Source organism: Nilaparvata lugens, chromosome 12 (genome assembly GCF_014356525.2).
Source record: "Nilaparvata lugens isolate BPH chromosome 12, ASM1435652v1, whole genome shotgun sequence".
Lineage (NCBI taxonomy): Eukaryota > Metazoa > Arthropoda > Insecta > Hemiptera > Delphacidae > Nilaparvata > Nilaparvata lugens.
In genome coordinates this window covers 4,001,053-4,022,533 of record NC_052515.1, presented here as the reverse complement: position 1 = coordinate 4,022,533, position 21,481 = coordinate 4,001,053, and the positions used below count along the sequence as shown (strand labels likewise).

General features: G+C 33.3%; 1 long non-coding RNA gene across 1 annotated transcript; it reads right to left on the bottom strand.

The window, feature by feature from the left end:
* Positions 1-1,325: 1,325 nt before the first annotated feature.
* Positions 1,326-21,159, bottom strand: LOC111044219. Its single transcript, XR_005572601.1, has 5 exons — positions 20,948-21,159; positions 18,170-18,310; positions 7,403-7,494; positions 6,297-6,358; positions 1,326-4,098 (listed from the first exon to the last, which is right to left on the bottom strand). It is a non-coding gene; the product is annotated as an uncharacterized LOC111044219 (long non-coding RNA).
* Positions 21,160-21,481: the final 322 nt, after the last annotated feature.

Below are 21,481 nucleotides of genomic sequence, written 5' to 3'. Positions count from 1 at the left end.
GAGAAAGAAGAAAGAAGAATACTAGACTAGAGAAAGAAGAATACTAGACTAGAGAAAGAAGAATACAAGAGAAAGAAGAATACTAGACTAGAGAAAGAAGAATACTAGACTAGAGAAAGAAGAATACTACTAGACTAGAGAAAGAGAATACTAGACTAGAGAAATAAGAATACTAGACTAGAGAAATAAGAATACTAGACTAGAGAAAGAAGAAAGAAGAATACTAGACTAGAGAAAGAAGAATACAAGAGAAAGAAGAATACTAGACTAGAGAAAGAAGAATACTAGACTAGAGAAATAAGAATACTAGACTAGAGAAAGAAGAATACTAGACTAGAGAAATAAGAATACTGGACTAGAGAAAGAAGAAAGAAGAATACTGGACTAGAGAAAGAAGAAAGAAGAATACTAGACTAGAGAAAGAAGAATACTAGACTAGAGAAATAAGAATACTAGACTAGAGAAAGAAGAAAGAAGAATACTAGACTAGAGAAAGAAGAATACTAGACTAGAGAAGAAGAATACAAGAGAAAGAAGAATACTAGACTAGAGAAATAAGAATACTAGACTAGAGAAAGAAGAAAGAAGAATACTAGACTAGAGAAAGAAGAATACTAGACTAGAGAAAGAAGAATACAAGAGAAAGAAGAATACTAGACTAGAGAAAGAAGAATACTAGACTAGAGAAAGAATACTAGACTAGAGAAATAAGAATACTAGACTAGAGAAATAAGAATACTAGACTAGAGAAATAAGAATACTAGACTAGAGAAAGAAGAAAGAAGAATACTAGACTAGAGAAAGAAGAATACTAGACTAGAGAAAGAAGAATACTAGACTAGAGAAAGAAGAAAGAATACTAGACTAGAGAAAGAAGAATACTAGACTAGAGAGAGAAAGAAGAATACTAGAGAAAGAAGAATACTAGACTATAGAGAGAAAGAAGAATACTAGAGAAAGAAGGAAGAAGAATACTAGACTAGAGAGAGAAAGAAGAATACAAGAGAAAGAAGAATACTAGAGAAAGAGAAAGAAGACTTGACTACTAGAGAAAGAAGAAGATATCTAGACTATTAGAGAAAGAGAAAGAGAAAAAAGAAGAAATCTAGACTACTAGATTATATAAATATCCTAATTAATATATATATATATTAATATCCTAATCCTGACATAAATATCCTAAGAAGACTTGACTACTAGAGAAAGAAGAAGATATCTAGACTATTAGAGAAAGAGAAAGAGAAAAAAGAAGAAATCTAGACTACTAGATTATATAAATATCCTAATTAATATATATATATATATTAATATCCTAATCCTGACATAAAATATCCTAATTACAGTCTTACATGATAAAGGGTGATTCAGTACAGTATATCCATTTCACACTTGATCACTAATATTTATGCTCAATTTTAAATTGAAATATTGGAGGATTCAAAGAAGACATGTTGGGTTGTACCCAGCTCCATGTAGAATCACAACCCAACAATGTTGTTCAAGAATTTAAATCAATTATCACACTCAACTTATAATATAAACATCCTTGTTTGATTGATACTGTGCCTTGTGCTTCAAACAAGTCGTATGCATCTGTCAAGTAATGCTTGCCAAACTACTGCTCGTAAGTGAAACATGTGCCATTACTTGTCAGAGAATGAGCATCATCACAATTTCCTTCAATCTTCCAGTTCGCTATACTTCAATTTGAGAATGTAACACTTGACAGCGCATGCGTAGTACTGGAAATAGTAAGCATATGGTAGCCTGAATATCACTATCATTTTAAAAAACAGATTCATAATTAAGGAAAAATGATTGAAAAACAACCAGAGCCAGAAATCATTTATTATTGTCTCACACCAACCGATTCAAGGATAAAGGAATTTACAGTAAAAATGCTACAATATTCACTCTACAGTATTATTAGAATGTAAATGATTGCAACACTTTTACTGTATTGGAATTAATTTGATAAGCATTACTGTTGACTGAGAGTAATCTCTCATTAATCATTCAACAATTAATCATTTTTGTATTGAAACTACTCCATACAAACTACAATACCAGTTTGTGACAACTCAAAGCGCTGAATAAAACACTTAATTTTACATAATTTTCGAATAAGCAGTGATGTGTTTCAAACTGATTCATGATGAAGGAAAAATGATTGCAAAACAACCAAATCAGAAATATTTTATTATTCTCTCACACCAACCGATTCAAGGATAAAGGAATTTACAGCAAAAATGCTACAACAAACACTTGACTGGAAATTGTAACACTTTTACTGTATTTGAATCAATTTGAAACACATTACTGTAGCCTGAGAGGTACTGCTTCCTCAACAGAACCATACTTGAATAAACCATTCCACGAATGTAACAAATTATCGAAATAGTTCAACACCTCCACAGCTAAAGGCACTAAAATCATTCAAAAATACTGTAACCAGGTAATTGACAAGTTTCAAAAATATTCAATTGAAGCAATAATTGAACTCATGTTTCTGAATTTACGGTTTTAGCAAATACCAAAACATTTCTGCTTCTGAGACTACGTTTTCAGCAAACGATCAAAACATTTTACTTCATCACCAAGAAATTTATCTAAAATTCTACTAATCAAACGTCAATTCAGCCAACAAATACAAGATTTGAAATGTATTAAAATAATATTGAAAGAATAAATTTGCAACTTGTAACAGCCTGGATACTCGACTAAATCTTGTTTTTGTAGAGAGGTGGGCTACTTGTCTATTTTACAATAGTGAGGTCCACGCTATTATGGCAGTGAAGAAAGATAGGAGGAACAGCGTTGCCAATTCTCTGCCTTCTAAAAAGAATAGCTGATACTAGTATATCTGATGTTATATATCTTGATTACAATAATCTATAATTTATATTTCATTTGTCAATATGTTTTTCAATGATCAAATTATTAATTTTTTATAATTAAAAATAAATATTTTGTAAATTAATTATATTTATACATTGTTAAAAACGATCTGGCAACGTTGCAGAGCTAGAAAAGGATGGCGCTATCTGCTTTGTCGAATGATAGACAAGGATAGCAACACCAATGCTAATCAAATACTGCCATTATAACGAGGAACTCACTATAATCATTTTGTAAATTTGTACATTCGTGTAAAGGTCTCAACTACTTGAAAATATTGTTCTGCATAAAACTTTGTCTAATGTCTATAGATCTCTGGTCCAATAGTTGCAGACTGTTTCGTTGTAATATGGTTAATAAATAGACAGGTGGCGGTGATTCGGAGATCTGCATAATCGGCGGCATGTGTTCCACGATGAGGTGATCACCTACCTTAGTATACAAGCACAGCTCCACTTCTCCAATTATACATTCCAAGGTACGTCAAGAATTGTATACAAATATAAAATACATTTGCATGAGATACATGTCAAAATTACAAGTATGATCAATCTCCTTATTCAATCATTTTTTATGAGCTGCAATATATTCGATTCCAATCTTTATATAATCACCCTTGAATCTCATACAAATTAATCTACAATTGTATACACGTCTAAACGTACCTCAAGCTGCATAACTCCACCGACTTTTTTCTATTACTAAATTTCTATGCTTGTATATTGCACCTCCATTTCATGAATAAGAGAAAAAAATTCTTGCTCTGAATCCTCCAAATTTTTGAATGTCATGTAACAGATTTCATATTATTATAGTCTACTAAATGAAACTAATATTGGCTATAACAATGCAATGAACAATCACCCTATATCAATACAAAATGTGTTAGTAGGAAGAAGTAGAAGAAGAAGAAGAAGTAAAAGAGAATCATCATAATCTAAGTGAACTCACAGATGTAACACCTTATTACTGCAATGATCAGCAATCAGCTACAAACGTCCAAAAGTGTGGATTTCTCAGCACAGAAGAAGCAGCAGCAACAGTAGTAGCAGCAGTAGCAGTATCAGCAGAAGCAGTAACAGTAGCAGTAGAATCAGTAGAAGTAGTATCAGTAGTAGCAGAAGAAGAAGATGACGTTGTAGCAGAAGCAGAAGTGAAGTGACTCATGTTGTTCTGTGGCTGCGAAGTCCGTTTTGTCCACTGCAAAACAACAAAAAATGCATCATTATTATGGGATTTGCAATAAAATTATTCCAAGTGCATTTCAATAGCCATTCCTAGAGAGCAAAAAACAACAACTGATACCTCTTTACAAACGGTCACCCTTCCGAGGGAATCCAGGGCGCTTGTCAATATTTTGAACCATAGACAAGTTCCAATAGTATAAAAATGGATGATAGGAAATAAAATTGTTAATGATAAGATCATTAAAATCTATCTAAAATAAAAGGGAAGAATTAGCTTAAACATGTACGGGATAAGAAATTCACAAATGACGCATCATCACGTCAGAACTACTGGACTGATTAATTTGAAATTTTGCATATTGATTCTTAATTTACCGAGGATGGTTATAGGCCTACTTGAAATTTTTCTAGATCTCAGTAAGTCAAGTTCTTAATTAGCGGGTTATCCGCTAATAAAAAATAAAATCATTAAAATAAATAATAATAAATAAACTTTAGTCTGTGCAAATCTTAGATTGCACCATTGCTCTTATGGAGTACAGTGCTGCCAAGTTTCACAACATTCAGAGAAACTGAGAGCTAATTTTGCAAGAGAAAGAGCAATACGGCCTTTTTTTATAGAAACGGCAACAGTGTACTCCTAATTTTATATTGAAATAGCAATGGCCATAAAGCCCCGTTCTGTAAACTAAGGGTTGCACAGACTATAGTGCGAAAACGAAGTGCGCAACTACTGCATGATCTAGTACTGTAAGGTCCGGTTGCATGAAATCCTCTTATATTTTAATCAGGATTAAATGTCAAGAGAATCAATCTGGGAAGGATTTTTGAAAAGAAGGCTTCTCCAATTGGTTTTGGTGGCATTTAATCACCATTAAAATTTATCAAATTTGTGCAAATGATCAACAAATTTTGAATTGTAATTTCAGCATATTGCTGTATATTCTGTATTCTTAATCAGCAGTAAATTATTAAAAATATCCAGTCTTAAATCGTGGTGAGATAACAGTATAAAAACTTATATGAAAATCCTTCAATAAAAGTTTGCAATATGAAATAATTTGTTGATAAGTCAATGAACCAGAAGCCTGCAAATGGGCTACAACAGCATAGAATAAAGATAGCATAAAAATAAATCTCATGGTATAGGGCGTTTATGTTCAAATTTTCAATGTTGACTCATGCCGATAGTCATAAAAGGTATTTTTCGTGAAGCTATGTGACGCCGGTAGTCTCTCATACTGTGCCATTCTTACACTCTCACCCGGCCAAAACAGTAATAATGGACAGTAGTTGGCTTGAGTTAACAAAAATCGGCTTGAAATTAGTAACACAAACAACCTATACCATGGGATATCTTCCTATGTTATCTTTTCTCTGTGGTTACAGTCTACCAGCTTCAATAAAATATAAATTGATAATACAATATTTTATACAAATATGAATATTTCAATATACAAATATGAATATTTCAATGAGTATTTAATGAAGAGAGACACTTCTGAGTGAATGATTGGACTTTTCATTTCAATTTACAATTGAAACAAACACTTAGGCCTATTATTGGTGCATGCTGCTGAATAGGAGGCAATTTTATTATCATTCCTAGAGCTGCTCATCTAAGGCTGGCCATTAACGGTAGGACATGCATGATGAACATGTGTATACATGCATGAGCACACACATTATTGTTCACCATGCATGTTTTGTCATAAGCGAGAGGCTTTGAACAAAAAACTGCAGTTTGACAGCAGCTTTTAACATAAAATGAACAACCAATAACAATAAATGAACCACTGGGAAATTACAAATTAAAATGAAACAATAATAATTCAACGGAAAATAGAGTAGTGAAGAAAAAATCGAAGATACCGAACCTAAAAAAAAATTGTTTGAAGTCTTTGGCTGTGATGACACAACAATGTATGACGACATGTGTGTGTACACATATATTTATCATGCATGTCACGTGGTTAGTGGACAGCCACCAGCCTGAGAGGGCTATCTCTGTCCAAGATAAAATAAAAATCATAATTGCAAATTACTCTGAAATTCAATTATTTGGATTCAACATGTCCTTCTTACTTGATTGAGAATGCAGTCAGCCTCAAATGCGGTTCATGAATACTTTCTGATGGTCAACACCAAAACATAATGGCACACAACTTGAATCGAAAAATAATGAAATAGATGAGAAATGACAACACTAACCTGTCCAAAACTCTGCCTATGCTGTCCACTCTTATCGCCTTCAAATTCATCTCCATCACCAGCTGCAACACAAAAATATTCATTTAAAATCCATCAAATTATCTCAAATAAAAAGGTTTTACTAAAACCATAGAATTAACAATCTAGATTCTTTATTCTATGCTACAACCTAAGGACCCCATTACACAAACAATCATATGCAATATTAAGCTGAAATTACACATAAGTTATCAACAAAATAGTTTTCTACGAAAAAAATTTGTAGAGAAACTGGAATCAAGTGCAACTAAATTTGTCGATTTTCTCGCCAAGAGAGCATAGTCGGCGTCGACTTGTAGAGAGGGAACATTTTGTTGGCAACTTTCTCAGTGTTTCCCCACACTGATTGAGAAACAATAACAAGTTGACGACAAAATGTTGCTGCGATTTTTAATCAATTGGCAACAAATTGCCGCAACTCGTTGAAAACTCAATTGACAAGAGTTGTGTAGTGGTGTGAACGCGGCTTTAGATCTTTCAGATTCAGATCTCATACTGGAAAGTGACACCAAATATTTGCACCCAGGGCAGGGAGTATTAGAATGAGTGCATTCCCTTCAACTACTACAAAACATCATGACAAGTAGGCCTACATCAAATCAAACAGTTTGAAATATTTACTTGACATTTTTTCACGCGAAGTTTTAAACAGTATCTTGGCATTAGTCACAAAATCAGAAATTCGCCGATTTTTCTATGGCTACTTTATCAGTACACCGACAACATAAGAGTGCTATATTTATTGTCTATTTCATATTATCAATTCACTTGTATGGATTACATTATTAGAATTATTAAAAACAATATAAAAAACTTAACTACCCTTCTATTTAAAACAACTAGATTCGGCTCACATTGGCCATTTTCAAGTTTAAATGCAAGAATAAACAAGTTGATAATCATCTAATATCTTAAGTTTTCATATTTTTTTATAATTTATTGTCTATTATGATAATATATGATATGATAATATTCTGGAAGACCTGAGCTTATGAGAAATTTCAAAAATGAATGGAAATTTATAAAATTTCAAGATGGAGAATAGAGAGGCATGTTGAAAGACTGACCTGTCAAGTCCTACTTGAAATCTTCGGGACATGACATGAGGATGTCCGCCCGCCCAGCTCACATCAGCATCCATGCATCCACCTCCACCAATCTGAAACAAACAATAAAAGCCATTGAAATTATTAAAACTCTACAATCAAATCTTAAATTAAGCAGTCGACGTATCAGCAGAAGGAACTTAAACACAAATATCAAGTAGTGATAGGCTATTTATGAAATGGATTCGAGCCAGATTTGTTTAGCTGCTAATGATGAATAATGAGAGGAATGATTATGGTCACAGATCCGAGCCACCGGAATCACATAAAGGCAAGTTATTTGAGACAGGCAAATAACAATTGGTCACCCATCCAACGGCTGTACATTGTAAATGCATTCCACTTGCATAGGGTGCATAGTGCCTCAGAATGTGCGAGTGCCTACTCCAGACAAACTGAGACAAGTGGGACGTTGAGCCCTACATCCTCACAGTGTCGCTGTTGCAAGGGTTGTGTGCCAGAGAGGACCTAGTGTCCTAACTCCGTACTTAATGAAGGCAATTATTCAATTCAATTCACCGCAGGCTGATACTGTATCATACGATTATATGATACGGAATAATACGAAAATAATATGATACTGTATCATACGAATATAATATTTGTGAATGGTCAGTTGACTGATATATTTAATGTACAAACCAATAATATTGCTTGGAGTGGCCACTAACGACAGGACAAGTTAGTGTCGAACATGTGTAACGGACGTGTCATCGAACGAAAAAATGTGAAAGGCTTCAACTAGAAAAACGCCTTGAAAAACAAAAAAATTCCAACTTATAATAAACAACCAATAACAATAACTTTAAAAAACACTGGAAAATTAGGCTACAAATTATAAAAAAAATAATGTAACCTCAAATAGATCAGCTAAGAAAAAAATAAACATAATTGAAGATACAAAACCCTAACATCAACAAATTTTGTTCAAAGGCTTTCGCCAAAGACACAATTTGTATATCAAACATGTGTGTTCACACATGATCAACATACTTGTCCTATCGTTATTGGCCTGCCTGAATAGAAATAACCATAGATGTAGATTACAATAAAGTCTATTTGAGAGTCTAATTCAGTCTGCTTCATGTCAACAAACAATCTAACTAGCAGCGCAAATGTAACTAAAGTTTGTGTAAAATAAGTTGAGACTTGGCCCTCCATCTCAAGAAATTACAGGGTTGCCAAATCGTGTAAAATTGCAACTTTCTCAAATTTCAAATTCAACGTCAGACTTAGATGTAGAGTATCATCCCCAATATCCTAGTAGTGCTGGAAACGTTTCAGGGTTGAAGGATCAAAATTCAACTTTAATGACTAGTAGTTCTGTGAACAGTAGACCTCACGCAGTATTCTCATCCACAAGTACCTGATTGAAACTATAGACCCTATGAAAATACGTCAATAGACTGGCTTCTCCACACATCTGTCAAATCACTTGTCAGCTGATTTATGATGAATAATATCTATAGTCTGATTTTTACTCTAATATTGGCGTATGAAGGAGGCTCCTTTTTCCTTTTATATTATCCTTGAAATGCAAAATTTCCAAAAACCTTGTATATACATCGAAACGCAATTAAAAAAGGAACATACCTGTCAAATTTCATGAAAATCTATTACCGCGTTTCGCCGTAAATGCGCAACATATAAACATTTAAACATTAAAAGAAATGCCAAACCGTCGACTTGAATCTTAGACCTCACTTCGCGTTCGCTCGGTCAATAAAATTGGAAACATCGCGAAAAGTTGTTTTTCTTTTGAATATCACTTCTCTCAGAATCATGAGGCGTCGTAATACGTAATAATTTTGTATCAAATTAACGGGGAGAATGTCTCCTTTCTATTGGTGTTTGGATAATTTTGATCCGACCTATAGTTATTTTTTAATTAATGTTCATGTTCGTCAATGTCGAGACATTTCGAGCAGAAAACATTAAATTTTCGACATGCTAGAACATTTTTTGTTTAATTAAAAAATAACTACTATAGGTCGGGTAAAGATTATCCAGACACTAATAGAAAGAAGACATTCTCCCCGTTAATTTGATATAAAATTATTACGCATTACGACGCCCCATGATTCTGAGAGAAGTGATATTTAAAAGAGAAACAAATTTTCGCAATGTAATCATTTATCATTAAAGTTGAATTTCCTTTTGATCCTTCAACCCTGAAACGTTTCCAGCACTACTAGGATATCGGGGATGATATTCTACATCCAATTCTGACGTTGAATTGGAAATTTGAGAAAGTTGCAATTTTACACGAATTGGGAACCATGTAATTTCTTCGGATGGATGGCCAAGTCTCAACTTATTTTACCCAAACTATGAAGTAGAACTCCAATCAGCCTATACAAATTAATTGGGTACGGGACCGCATTCGGTCAATCAAATATTCGGATAAGATTTCACAAAAAAAACTGAGAATCGTAAAAAACATTAATTAAATATATTATAGTAGGTTATTATTTACTTGAATTATAACCGGTTAAATACTTCACGGTATAAATTAATCATAATATAATTATTAAGACAGTTATTCTTATTTGAATGTATCTGAAATACGCGAAAATGTCGTCGATTTTCTTCTAAAAGCAAACGATTTGGATGATTGGAGTTCTACTACAATACTAGCAATTAACTCAAGTCAACTAGGCCATCCACTAGCTGCAAGAAAACACCGCTCAATATTACAAGTAGGTCTACAAGTCTACAAGGCAATACATTTAAAACCCATAATCCGCTAAACAGAAATGCCTATGATTATAAACACATCTTCCATATAGTAAACGTTCAATGTCCTAAGATTATTATAACAAAATTCAATATTGCTAAATAAATAAAAAAATGTTAAATTCAACTAGGCACTATCCTATATGGTCATATCAAGACATAACATTTTTTAATAAGTTCCTTGAAGGTTGCAGTTTAAAATTCAAAAGCTCTAAGATTTAAGTGTAAGGTTAAGTGGAGAATTGAGTGTAAGAGAGGGCCGACTGCGCCCAAATTTCGCCCTACTAGGTCAAAAATAGAGGCAGTCATTCAATTTAGGGTAGAGGATTTACGCCCTACACCTAAAGGAGCCCCTGAAATCTAAGGGAATACTTAGGTGCATTAAATCATTTTCATCGTAAGTAGCCTAGCCTAGTAGTTGAGTAGGCCTACCAATTATAATTTTATTTTAGTCAAATCCAACTAAATACAACTCGAAAAAGTATTAGCCTAGTAAATATTATTTACTAAAATTTCACGAAACGACTCAAAACTAACGGTGTAAGCATTGATTGAACATTTTTTCTATGAAAAATAAGCCAATAAATTTAAAGCTCTTAAGCAGAGTTAGGCTATCAACCAAATATAAACTATTATTTATTGATAATTGAATGATGGAAAGATTTTATATGAGCATAAACCTTGAATAACCGTAATCAGAACTCTATACCTAACCGGAAAATATAAAGGAGAAGAAACAAAGCTGTTTTCAAATCTCCAAACAAGACGCTCAAGTGTTATTTAAATCAAGTGTTTAATCAATTAAGCGCCGTTTAATTTTTGTGATTTTGTGCTCAAAATAACATACTAAATCGATCCCAACCAAAAATTTGATGACAGGTATGTTGGCACTGGACGTGCACTTTAGCCCAAACAATTATTAAACACAGGCCACAATGTAGGTAGCCTACAAAAAGCTTTGGGTTAGGAAAACTCAGATTAGGAATATCATAATTTGATGATTTAAATAATCAAAATGGCTGCTACTCATAGGTTAAATGCATGTAAAATTGTGCTACTTTGAACTTAGTTTATTTAAAAAACAATAGTGAGCGCCGTTTAATTTTTGTGATTTTGTGCTCAAAATAACATACTAAATCGATCCCAACCAAAAATTTGATAATAGGTATGTTGGCACTGGACCTGCACTTTAGCCCTCAAGTGATAACAAGCGAAAAATACAATGTACAATTCAATAGAACAAAGAATAGAATTTAATAATATTAATCTGCAATTTTAATCAATATAATCATTGTAGGTATTTGTTTTAACAAACCTGAAGACGGTAAAATCAAAAATAACCTCAACAATACGCCTAACCACTAGGCTAAATCAAACTCATTAAATTATTATCAAAAAAATATTTCACTTCACTGGCTTCAATCAACTTGAAATATCTATTATTATTAATTCAATCCAGATTAAAAATAATAATTTTAAGTTCATTTCTTAGCCTTTCAGATTCAAACAAACAAAAACATGAACGAATCAACGAAAACAAAGCAGCAATTGACACTTCCAAGCGGCCATTCATGGAACTACCAAGCCTCGAACTTCTAGAGTCAGCAAATTTATCATCATGAAAGCAGTGGCACGATTCTGGTGTATACAATTTCACCGTATTTATGACGTCATGAGGTCAGTCAACTTGTAGGACGGTCAATGTAACACCCTCAACAAATTCAACATAACCAAACAATTTCATATTACGTTTGTATTTTGAATAAGTTTAATATAAGTTATAACTCAAAAATTATCGCTAATAAATATGAATTTTGTAGCTATTCATCTACGAATCAGGAAATAAATTACCGTGTTTTAATAATCACAGCTAGAATATTATAGTAACCTAAAATGAAGTACCCAACTAGCCTGAATGTAAAGAGATTGAAACATCAGAATCAAGTAGGATTTATTTAGCCTACAAGAGGATAAGTTATAATAATAGTAGACATATTATCCATACCTTCATTCACAACTGTACCGTTGAAATCATATTTCACTAACACAAAACTAATTTGCAATTTCACTACACAGCTATCAAAAACACATCCCCTAAATTGAACACATCATTCTGTAATACAGTTAGGTAACTTATTCGCGATAATACAATAAATAATTACTATGAAAAACTAGATAACTAACAAGAAATAAGACTACGATTAGCAAGGCAACCAGTTGATACGATAAAACTGCTTGGACAAAGCCATTATTGTGAGCCAATCAGAGAGTTGCTTTTATCAAATTGAAACCACTAGCTAAAATACTATATTGTAAAATAAATGTAAGATATTGAAACATGAAATAGAATTAGGTAAGTCTATTATTTAATGACTTCAGCTAATGAAAAAGTAAAATTGTAGCCTACAAGAAGGTAATTTATAATAATAAATTAATAACTATCCATACCTTTATTCATAAACAATACTGGTAAAATCATGTTTCACTAACACAAAACTTTACTTGCAATTTCACTAAACGGCTAACAAAAACACAAACCCTAAATTTAACACATCATTCTGTCACACAGTTAGTAAACCTATTCGCTATAATACAATAAATAATTACCATAAAACTTGGTAGAAACAAATAAGACTATTATTAGCAATGTGAGAAGCAGCTGTCCTACTATATAGACCAGTTGATACAAGAGAAGAGAACTGCTTGAATCAAGAAAAAGCTAGCTTGCAGTAAGGTCTTAGTGAGAGCCCTATTGGCTTGTGACAGCCAATCAGAGAGCTGCTTCTATCAAAACATTCTATGACCTTCTTTAACCTTCCTCCAACCAATCAAAATTTCAATATGTCGTAACTCTAAATTGAGATTTTGTTTAAATAGAATTATAAATAATTTCTTAACCAGAACTAGCCTTCAAACCGGGAGCCTATTGATCACAATGCAATGAATTTGAAAGAATACTTTTTGATAGAAACATTAGTTTCAACTGAATAATATAAGAAGTGATGATAAAGGTTAAATTCATTTCCTACCTTGATTTCAGCACATAGAGGAATCTCTTTTCACTAACATAAAACTCATATTTACAGCATATATTATCACTACCGCATAATAAAATACATAGCAAGAGGTCTTTAATCAACATATTCGTCACAATTGACACATTATTCATCTAAATAAATAGGACATTTGCAAGGAAACCACTAGCATTCAGCCTATCTTTGTAAAAGTGTCGTCCTGAAACGAGTTGCAGGTTCTGCTTTCTGCTCTAGACAAAGAGCTCGCCAGGACAGCCAGCCAATCAGAGAGCGGCATTGCGGTCACGTGGTCGTGACGAGTCGCGACGCCTGGCGACGCTCTGTGGCAGTCACCTTCAACCTCAACTAACCAAATTTCAAGATGGCTTGAATCTATTTGATAATATTACAAATCAACTTCAAAATAACTTCACTACTAGAAAATTACATTCCTTTACTGGAGAGCCTATTTTAATTGAATATAAGATCCCTCTAATTAATTTATGAATTCCAAGAGCTTTACTAGTATTTTAAAATAAATAAAAGTGAAAAATAAAATAAATAATTTAGCCTATTATCTGAAATATGCCAGCAAGGCCAGCGGACATCTTGAAATCAGGTAGAGGTTTCTGGGTAAAGTGATTCTAAAATCCTACATCAAAACTAGATGAAAAATAAAATGAAATGTAATGAAAGACTAGCGTTCTACAATAAACAAGAATTGGCTAATGTATTACAATTTATAATATGAGGGATGAGTTATGATTGATAAATACATTTCATACGTGCATGAAGACCAGGTTCAAAGGCGAATATCACCGACACAAAATTAATCCTTAATATTTCACAGCCACATTAACGATACTCCAAAATTAAATACATACAAGGGAGCGCATAGTGAACATATTCATGATAATGTACAGAGTAATTAGTGCATTACTATTTGAAAAGTAATAAGAGGATAGCGAGCGACAAGCACTAGGTAGCATTTCAACAGACAAGGAAGAGCGATCGACTGGCGTGTTGCAGGTTGTAGCAAGCCAAGCAAAGCTCTCTCCTTCTACTACTGAAGTCAAATGATCAAACTACAAAATGTCGAAAATCTCTGTCCTATTAATTCAAATTGCCACAAAAATTATTCCACTACCTAAAAATTACTTCCCCTTATTGGAGATAAGTTTTTAATGTGAATACGAACCTCCGAATTATGCTAGGATTTTTAAAAACATATCCCAAGTTGAAACAGTTATTTTATTAGTGAAAATCGAATTTATTACCAAAAATATAGCTATAACCAAAAGACATGTTGAGGATAGTTGGTCCCTTTTCCCACATTGGGAACTACTGGCCTATGCTGAACTACAGTTTATTACGGGGGCAAATATCTATTTCTGTAGTGAAATATATATCTTGTAAACCAATCTAGAAGCAGTATTTTGGGCTGGACCCTAAACTAATTCAAGATGTCCTGAATCTTTCAATAATTTATGCAAATTAATGGAAATAATATTCTATAAATTTTTTATTGCAACTAAATATTAGTGCGGATAATTAAGTACCTATGGTTACTAATCGAAAAATACTACAATTTTATTATACTATTGCTAATGTTTAAGTTTTTATTCAGGGCTACTAGCATGTAAAAAAATTAAAAACTTAAATTATTTTTGCTTAACTTTGACAGTCACTGTAACTGTTATACCGAGCGGCTTTTGCCTGGTTAGATACTTTGTGTGCTGGTAAACAGGTTTCATTCGAATTATGAAAAATCATGGTCAAAAATTTCAAGAAAATTTCAAATAATTATGGCAATAACTCTCGGCATTTCGACAAATCTACATCACATACTGTACTTGATACAATATCTACTAAACACGGCGGTGAATAGCAAACAAACAAGAATCTTTGAAAAAGCAGCGCTTTGCTCTGTAGGGGGTCACTCAACACAACATACAACAAATAAATGATAAATTATACAGATGCAAAATATTTTAAAGATAAAAGTATTACAAACCTTGTAGTGTACATTCTCAGCTGAAGCAATTACAAACCTTGTACAGTACTCTCAGCTGAAGCAGTGCTTTCTATGAAAGCACTCGTTGATCAACATAATACATTTCATACAGCTTTTAGACAACATTTCTAATATCTGACACAATATTGATCCAGCAAAATCACTTCACATGGAGCTGTGAGGCTCATATTACACCAAGCCACCAGTGGGACGCCAGAGAGCAACCATTGGTGGCCGAATATAAAGCAAGTTCAGACACCAGTGAGACACCAGGATTGGTGACCCGAGTGAGACACCAGCCGGCCACCTAAATCTGGTGTCTCGACTGGCGACCCTAGTGTAATATATTTATTCATGACTAATAGCATAGAAAAACAATATTGCATAAGTTAGTAACAATAGAGAAACAATAGCATAACTTACGCTATTATTTATCTATGCAAATAGGTAACCCGTGCTCCGCAAGTTTCTAATTAAAAACCTGACAAACTGAAAACTTGACCTAATAAAATCTGAATAATTTAAAATAACCATCCTCGGTAAATTGAGAATCTATATGCAAAATTTCAAGTTAATCAGTTGAGTAGTTCAGACGTGATGATTTGTCATTCGTGAATTTCCAATCCCGTACGTATATAAGCCAAATTCTTTCCTTTATTATATTATAGAAAACATGGAAGCTAACAGGATTTCTCCCGAAAATTGCTTCATAATACAATAATTACAATATTATTGACAAGAGAATAGTAGTAATGAGCGCAATAACAACTAATGCCCTGCGACTCCTCGGACACTTGCCGACCCACTGGTGTCTTAATATGATAAGAGCCTTTAGTGAGGTCCACGTTATAATGGCAGTGGAGAAAGATAGGAGAACAATGTTGATGATACCGGATACCGGTTGATGATGCCGATTTACTGTCTTGCCTTACCTTCTATGGAGGATAGCTGATACCGGTATAACTGATGTAATATTAACTGTTAAATTGTTTGAAATAATCAATTTCCTTTTATTCGTCAAAATATGTTTTCCAATGATTGAATAATAAAATTTTATTATTAAGATTGAATATTCTGTTAATTAATTATTATATCTACATTGTTGAAAAACGATCTGGCAACGTTACTAGAAAAGGACAGCGCTACCTGTCGAATGATAGACAAGGATAGCAAAACACCAATGTGTAATTAAACACTGCAATTACAACGTAGACCTTACTATAGACATGCAATTATTTTGTGGGAAACCGATGACCTAAATATTGTCCCAGGTGGATTCTAAACTAGTATGATATGTTGACAGATTAGGAACTTGGCATTTTTGAAAATTGATTGACTCATTTTTGAATGTTCACTGTTAACGGGTGAGCCTACACGAATCTTAGGCTTGTGCAACTGAATTATCAAGTTTTGGGTTGCGAACCAAAGGGAAGTAATTTTGATAAAATTTGTTGAATGAGAGTTGACATTGTGGATACTTTCCATAATTGAAAAAACACAGTTTTATTTTTGTCACATCCACATTTATTAGACTTGTATACAGGACTGCAGTTTCGAGGTTTGGTTTCAACACGATACTGCAATCCTGTATACAAGTCTAATAAATGTGGATGTGACAAAAAAGGGAAGTAATTTTGAAGGTAGGTCAATGACTGCAATTTTTTCATTAGATTCAAGTAATATTGATGGTTTGAGGTGGATTGCAAGCCACAGAAAAGCTATTAAAAAGCAAATAACTGATCTTGAAGACAAAATCACAGCAATGATCCATTTCATATGTATTGAATAAAAATTTTTTGAAGTGTCACAACCACTTTTTTGCTGAATTACAGTAACGAAATACTAGTATCAGTTGTTACACTATTCTCAATGTTATATGGTCAGCTCTGTTTACTGGATAATTTTATGAAAATTCGGGAAGAAGTAGCTCAAGTTAAACCTGATTTCTTCTCTCCCAAACATTTTTAAAATAATATCGTTAATATATTATATTTGTTGAGAATAATTATAACAATCCCAGTGGTTGTGTCAAATTCGAGTATTTTGAAGTAAGATGTGTATATACTGTAAATGTTTTTAATTCAACAATTCTCTACAATATAATAATAGACACAAACAGACATTGAACATTATTGAAGATTATCAGCACGTGAGCGTCAATTCACTTTTTTATTACTGCACAAGAGGCTATGTAATGAAAGAAATATCGGCTCAGTTTCTGACACAATTCTACAATTATTCTAAATATAGCAATATAGAGGAATGGGTAAGAACAAAAACTCATTCAACATAATAAAATACTTCGACGATTCTAGTTTTTTTTCTTTTGTTACGAGAATCCTTAAGTCACTGAATATTTTCAATTGATAAATGATATAAAATAGCATTTGAAAAAATCATTGAATCGTCAACGATAGCGAACAAGCTCTTCTTGTCTCAACGGCGTCTATTGCATTGGAAATTATGAATTCAATAGATTGAAAGCAAAAATGTGGCAGCCAACTCATCTGGCTGACTGGAGTTGCGATGCTCCACACAACTCAAAAGAAACCATCAATTCTGCAGCATTGCATTCGTCATGCCGGCGCCACACTCTCGCCAAGTCGCTTGTTAAGCGGCGCGCTGTATACATCTTTTTGGTGGGATTGAAGGCGAGCGGTGGCATAGTAGTCATCCACACTCTCGCGCTCGTCGTCATCTGTACGCACTTGACAAGAGTGTGGAGCCGGCATGATACATGTAAGATTTGCAGTACTTCATAGAATGAAGCTACTATTCAACTCACATGTTTTTCGGTAGTGTTTCATCTCAACATCGCTTTGCTCCACATCACACATTCAACAATTTATGAGCACAAGCTCATCATATGTGATCCGGTATAACAATAAGCTGCAAGGCTTATTCAAAGCTCAATAGAAGAACAGAATACAATGTGATGATAGAGAGGTATGTTTCAACACTCACCAGCTGTCAACAGCCACACTTGAAGGCTCTGGTCGATGACTCAAGTCACATGAGGATGTCCTCCAGCTCATATCAGCATCGATGCATTGCACTGAGAAATGTTGTCATGTATCTCTTCACCTCCAACAATTCGGTTCATCCCTAAACAAAATAATAATAAAACGAGTTGAAAAACTGGAAAATTAACAATCAAATTTAAAATAGATTATTCGAAATCATGAGATTATTAACTTGAAAAACGGAAACAATCAGATAGGCCTATTGTGAGGTACACGTTATAATGTCAGTGAAGAAAGATAGTAGAACAGTGTTGCCGATTCTCTGCCTAACCACCGCCTTTCATAGAATATAGCTGATACCGGTATATTTAATGTAGTGTTAAACGCTCATTCCTCTATAAATTGATTGTAGCTTATGATTGATTTGATTGTATGTAAATGTTGAGGTTTTTTTCCATAATTGAAAGAATAACAGTAGTTACACACACATAGATTTTTTTACCGTCCTTATAAATTCTATTAGATTAGACATAACTTGGCAAACAGATAATGTATTCATGTGTTTGTTATGTTCAGTTTGATCTGGTAGATTTTATAAGTAAGGCAAAAAATCTATATATGTGTAACTACTGGCTTAAGACTTCAGATACGGTACTGCTTTCAATGAGATATGGTGATATTTATTCATAATAAAACACTGGAATATTGTCTGAATATATCACGAATTTATTAAATAGTTACAAACATGTTTTAATACCAATGAAGATGAAACATGTTGTTTGTAACCTTGTAGTAAATTCGTGATATACAGAGCGGGGCAGAGCCGATTGACGAGTTTGGAAGGGTTATAAGAAATGAATCGTTCAACTTAGAAAAATATTCTTTAATTGGTTCAATTCAGATTGAATTGTAGTTTTAATTGTTAATTTTTTGAAAATTATATCAGTTAAATGGGGCCATCAGCAAGCAATACACTGATGTAGTGTATTTTTGAAGTTTTAAAACGTATTTCGGCACACTGCGATTGGTAAGGCCTGGATCTCTTCTCTGATTCGCTCATTTGGTTCTTCCAAGGTGTGTAGGCGATGTTAAAAAACTTTATTTTTGAGGTAACCACATAGAAAAAAGCGCATAGGCTATGCTTAATTCGGGTGAGCGTGCCGGCCACCTCCATTCCACCCTTAGTGAGATAAGCCTCCCTGGGAACATTTGTCTCAACACATTCATTGAGATGCGCCCTGTGTGGGCCGTAGCTTCATCCTGCTTAAACCACATTTCTCTAAAATCATGTTCCTTACCAAGTTCTTCCAATTTGGGGCGCAGAAACGTTTGTAGCATTGTCACATAACGCTGGGAGGTGACATTGACGGTGATGTTGCCATTCTCAAATAACTATGGCCAGCAAGCTCACCTGATTTAAGCATATGCGATCTTTTTCTATGAGGTTACCTCAAAAATGAAGTTTTCAAAGATCGCCCGCACACCTTGGAAGAACTAAAGGAGCGAATCAGAGAGGAGATCCAGGCCTTACCATTCGCAGTGTGTCAAAATGCATTTTTAACCTTAAAAAATACGCTACATCAGTGTATTGCTGATGATGGCCGTCATCCAACTCATGTAATTTTCAAAAAAATTAACAATAAAACTACATTTCAAACAGAATTGAACCCATTGAAGAATTTTTTTCCAAGTTTAACGGTTCATTGCTTATAACCCTTCCAAACTCGTGATATATAACCAAACTCGTCAATCGGCTCTGTCCCACCTATAGTGAGGTCCACGTTATAATGACAGTGGATAAAGATAGGAGAATAGCAATGCCGATTCTCTGCTTCAATTAATTATATTTCTACACTGTCAAAAACATACTTGGCATCGTTGTGGACCTAGAAAAGGACAGTACCACCGGCTTTGTCGAATGATAGACAAGGATAGCAAAACCAAAGTTGATCAAATACTGTCATTATAACGTGAACCTCACTATAGTATTTAGGCAATATTCCAGTCTATATATTACTGGTTATTTTCAACTGATGTTGTTAATCAATTTAAATAACAGAACCACGTTTCATGGCAACATCTTCAGCTAAACTGTGTCTGGTAAATTGCCATGATACCTGGTTCTGTAATTTAATTTTCAACAAATATAGTGGTATTAACACCAACAATGTCTTAATGTTTATGGTTTGTAACCATTCTGGCAAGTTTAAAAATAATAGAAGCCTATATCCTTACCAATTTATATCAGAACTTTCAACACCAAGGTAAAATTATGGTGGAAATAATAGAGATTGATAATAGTACTATTATAGCAAAAATAGTCTATGCAGACTTAGTATATCCTGAAGCCGGAGATTTGAAACATTTGAAACATAATTTATTAAACTATATCATTGTAATCAACTGGAAAAGAATATAATTTGGTGAGACATGAAACTTAGAGAAGTATATGAATTTTGGGGTTAATTCTATGGGGAATGATATTATAAATCTCAATCATAATTGTTAAAAGAAAAATAATAAGGTGGGCCTAGTTTAAATAAGCAACCTTTCTTTTAAATTAAAGTTTTCTTTGAGAACCTAGTCATTAAAGTACGATAGGCTTTGGTAAGCTAGAAGAAGGTAGGCCTATTATCACAAAACAATTACAACTATTAAAAATCATTCTTGATGAAATTTAAAGCCAAAGAATTCAATTAGTGGATGAAGTTTTAATAAGAAGAATATTATAAAAAAAAAAGGACAATAAAAATAAAAACTTACAAGTTACGGTACTTACCAAAACATCGCCGAAACCCTTCTAAGCACAACACTTCTGAAGGAATCATTGAAATAATGCAGTAAAACTTTCACAAAATGCTTTCAATGTAACTGGAAACATATTGTAATTCTTTTGAACATTAATAAACTAATAAAATCCGAACCAAAAGCAAGTTGAAATAAGGTTGATAAACACTGCCGAAGTGCCGAAGCCGACATCTTGAATTTCTTGAACTGTTCAAGTAGAATCAGCTGATCAGAAATCAGACTTTCATTATTTGCTTGCAAAAAGTACGCTCAAAGGATAATTTTTTTGTTATTTTCATACAAAAATAACTGTGGAGAACAATAATTAGTTTTTTCTTACATGAAATAAAATAGAAATTCATGATAGCATCATTGATCACAGAAAACTCTCTATGGATAGAGCACTTTTCTTATCATATCCTGTCTGGACAAAAGAACTTATTCGATCAATTCTACGTTTCATATTTGATTGTCTGTGAATGTCTCTGAAAGCATTCACCAAATTACGAGTACAATGATCACGCAG